This window comes from Triticum dicoccoides, chromosome 6B, assembly GCF_002162155.2.
Source record: "Triticum dicoccoides isolate Atlit2015 ecotype Zavitan chromosome 6B, WEW_v2.0, whole genome shotgun sequence".
NCBI lineage: Eukaryota > Viridiplantae > Streptophyta > Magnoliopsida > Poales > Poaceae > Triticum > Triticum dicoccoides.
Window position 1 is genome coordinate 714,915,820 of NC_041391.1, and position 4,148 is coordinate 714,919,967.

A 4,148-nucleotide genomic window follows, 5' to 3' on the forward strand; every position below is an offset into this window, starting at 1 on the left:
GAGAAAATTAACAAGAAAACTGGTACATTTTTGGGGCGCCCAAGAAATGTGGTGGCAATTACAAAACTAAACTTGAAATGTAGTGGCAATCTCCTCGCTCCTCATGCTTGTCAGGTGTAAAAGGAAAGAAAGAAATGCAAGAGCTTTCCGTAACAAATTGACAATGCCCTCTATCGTGTCCGAAAACATCAAGGTGGAAGCTAAGAATTGAGTCATCGCGGGCCAAAAAAATTGTTTTCTTTGATGCCGTGAGAGTAGTTGCTTTTTTTTCTTTTTCATTTTCTTGAGGAGTAATGGACCTCAGGAACCATGTTTGTCTCTGCTTGTTTATTAGTGAGATGAGGCAAAGCTTTTGCCTCCGTTTAAAAAAAAGAGTAGCTCATTTATTTTCGGTTATGAAGTGATCGGTTTGCAGGAAATTTTGAGTATACATTCCGCTATATTGTCTGCAAAAGAAGCCAGCTCAGGGGCACCTGTACAATGGCGTTGCACTCTCTGTCAGGCCACCTTTAAGGGAAGGGAGAGACCTGAAAGTTGAAACCGATCTACCAGTTTGCACGAATCGGATGGTTGATTTCTTCATAATACAATGGCAAAGCTTTAACTAAACTGATACAGGGCAAATTTTACAGTGCAAACAGCCACAAACAAACTACTAGTAAGTCCAGCTACAATCCTCTATCGACTAATGATGCATGACCTATCAAGTGTCAAGTATTCAGGTTGACCAATGATTCCGTATGACACGTGAATAAACAACATCAGCATATAATCTCAGCATGGGGGTGCAGCGGATTGGGGCCAGATCGAAGAGCAACGGCATTGTTGTTTGCAGCTTCTTTGTAGGCTCATCAGCTCCCTATCTCTGCTTGATTGCTATGTTTGCCGGTACTCTTCCACTTCCTAACCCTCTTTCGCTTTGCCTTGCTGTCGGTCTTCGGACCCAGATGTAAACATGTTCTAATCAGTGCTTGTTATCATCAGGTATACACGTATTATCCACATAGCCATCCACATCCCAATACAAATCAAAACAGGAGCTACAGCAATAAGGAATCTGCTATGGGCTTCACTGTCAAAGAGCCTATCTAAGATTTAATAATCACGCAACTCCAGGTTTGCTTTTGCAGCATTAATTGAAACCGATACTTACGGGAGCGTGTTCCTTAACTGATTACATACACCTCATAGATATCAACTGGGAATGGTGTGTAGCGATGAATACCTGACTTTGAGCAGCTGGTGGTTGGGGCTTTGCTTTCTTTTTCCTGCAGGATAGTGGGTTCAGGCCCTGCAGGACACACATCACCATTTCATATTTCAAAATGTTAATGATGTGCACTGTATCATCACAATCAATATACTTGTGCATAGGACAAATATAATGAAAACAATAATGTAAATATAACCTTTGCTCTGTTCCTTCTAAACTTGCTTTTGTCTCCAACAACTCCGGCTATGTTTCCAACGACATACGTCTTTCCTTCTGATAACGCTTTTAGTAGCTTCTTAAATTCTGGTTTTTCCATATGTATACGCGTCTCCTCATCCAACTGAACAAAGGGACGTTGCTGCATGGAGGGTTGCTTGATAAACAGGGAGTTCTTCAGACCGCATATCACAGGAACACAAGGAGCCTACAACCAAGGAAAACATAGATGAGCACATTGCACCAGAAGCAGTTTTTAAGATGGCATGATGCATTCTGCTATGTCATTGTTGTCACTGAGAAGATTTTTCACAAATAAAATTGAGAATATAAAATTTTGAAAATTAGAACGCTAGACAAGCGTAGCAAATCTTCATACCTCCAATAGCTTAGCCCGGAGACCAGAATCCTGGGTAGCGACAAAGTAGTGTTCCGGATTCTTATCACCTACCAGTGACAAAATTAAGTGCAACAATTGCAGGTAACATACGGCGTTCAATTTGTTTTTTCACACAAGTCAAAATGCTTAAGCTTTTTCACTACAAATATGCAGGTGGCATTTGGGTGTGACAACGAACACATCTATTTCTTAAAAGAAAATTCACATGTTTAAAAAGAACATTTTTGACGGGCAGGAGCATATGCTCCCAAGACCCGAATTGAATTTCTGTTTTTAGATCTGAAAGATCTTACTCCCTCCGATCCAAATTAATTGATGCTCATTTAGTATAACTCTATACTAAAGTTAAAGTTGTACTCCCTCCGTCCGGAATTACTTGTCATCAAAATGGATGAAAATGGATGTATCTAGAACTAAAATACATCTAGATACATTTATTTCAATTACAAGTATTTCCGGACGGAGGGAGTATTAAGTTTTTTTGATCAAAGAAGGGCTTCCCCCCTTCCGATTTTCATTACTGAAAACCAAGTTAACATAGTTCAAAAGGACGAGCAGCACACAAACAGGTTCCACAGCACATCCTAAAGACGAACGCAACCGGCCAACATGACCAACACAGGCCCAGCATGAACAAGGTCCATCAGCACAACTAAACAGAGATAAAGATAATAACTAGCGACTAGCAGGGCTAAAGGGACTTGGAACAGCAGCAGAAGGAGGAGTTGCGGCCCTCCAGGGGAGCCTTGCCACATTGATTCGCCATCCCTGCCCAGCTGTGTACACCTCACTTGCTGCCCGTTCTAGTACTCTTGCTCCCAGTTCCAGCATTCTTTTTGGCGGCTCCTTTGTCTGCAAAATGGACCAATCAAGCAACCAACGAACCATTAGTTTGATAATCTGTAAAGGATCATTAATCCTTTTTCTCTCAAAGACAATTGCATTTCTACTTTGCCAAATAGCCCAGAGTAAAGCAGAAACCCCTATCATCACCATTTTCTTGTCTTCTTTATTGAATTTATTAATCCACCCCCAAAACAGTCTTTTACACTTAAAGGACTAGACTTCAGGCCACACACGCATCTGACCAAAGTCCACAGCAGAGATGCCGCAGAGCAAGTGAACAACAAATGATCAATTGGTTCATCTTGTCCACAAAAAACACATTCTTTCCCTCCTTTCCACCCTTTTTTGAGTAAAACATCCCTAGTCAAGATGCTCTTTTTATTCACTAGCCACAAGAAGACTTTTATTTTAGCAGGAACTTTGGTTTTCCACAGATATTTTTGTGGAAATTTAATCCCAGACACGATCAATTCCTTGTATATAGATTTCACAGAGAATTTTTTATCAGCCGTGAGAGTCCATTCAATTTTATCTCCCCCCCCTTTCATTTTAATTGTTTCACATCTGCCAGGGAGGGAGTATTAAGTGAGCGTCAATGACATCTGATGTCCATAGTCAGGAAACCATGACTATCTGTTGACCAACGAGCTAGTCAACTAGAGGCTTACTAGGGATGTATTGTAGTTTATATATTCACACGTGTATTACGATTTCCGGATAATACAATTATAGCATAAATAAAAGACAATTATCATGAACAAGGAAATATAATAATAATGCTTTTATTATTGCCTCTAGGACATATTTCCAACAAAGTTGACATAGTAATGGCGCACCTTTGTGTGCCATTAATATGTGTATGACTGGGTCAAACTTTAGCCAAACTTAGTAATAGCGCACTCTGCATAGGTGCGCAATTACTATGTCAAACTTAGTAATGGCGCACCTATACAAAGTGCGCCATTACTAACTTTGACCAAGGTTTGACCAAGTCATACACATAGTAATGGCGCACTTTGTGAAGGTGCGCCATTACTAACTTTGACCAAGGTTCATATGCAAAAATGTTCAAAATATGATACGTAATATGACCGGGAAGTTTGAAAAATTTCACCAAATGCACCCCCCTGTGGACCGCCTTTTCAGTTTAAAAAAAATAAAAGAAAAGGATGGAAATGTCAAAAAAAATAAAAGAAAAATAAGTTTCCCATGTGATAGGTGGTCAGTTGTTGGGAAAAATTACAAATATGAATTTCGACTTTATTTACAAAATCTCTCTGAAATTTAGTAAAATGGGTATAACTTTTGCATACGAACTCGGATTAAAAAGTTTTTATATGAAAAATCATCTAATCGAAAAGTTACATGTGAATTCAACCGGGGAACCCCGTTGAACATTTTTAGAATCCCCAAAACCTAACAGAATAAAAAATATGGGGCTTTTAAGATCTAAAGGGGGGAAATGAAAAAAAA

The 4,148-nt window shown here is 39.5% G+C and overlaps 1 pseudogene; it reads right to left on the reverse strand.

Annotated features, from left to right (window-relative positions):
• Positions 1–4,148, reverse strand: part of LOC119321627 — a 72,835-nt pseudogene that overhangs the window by 24,156 nt on the left and 44,531 nt on the right.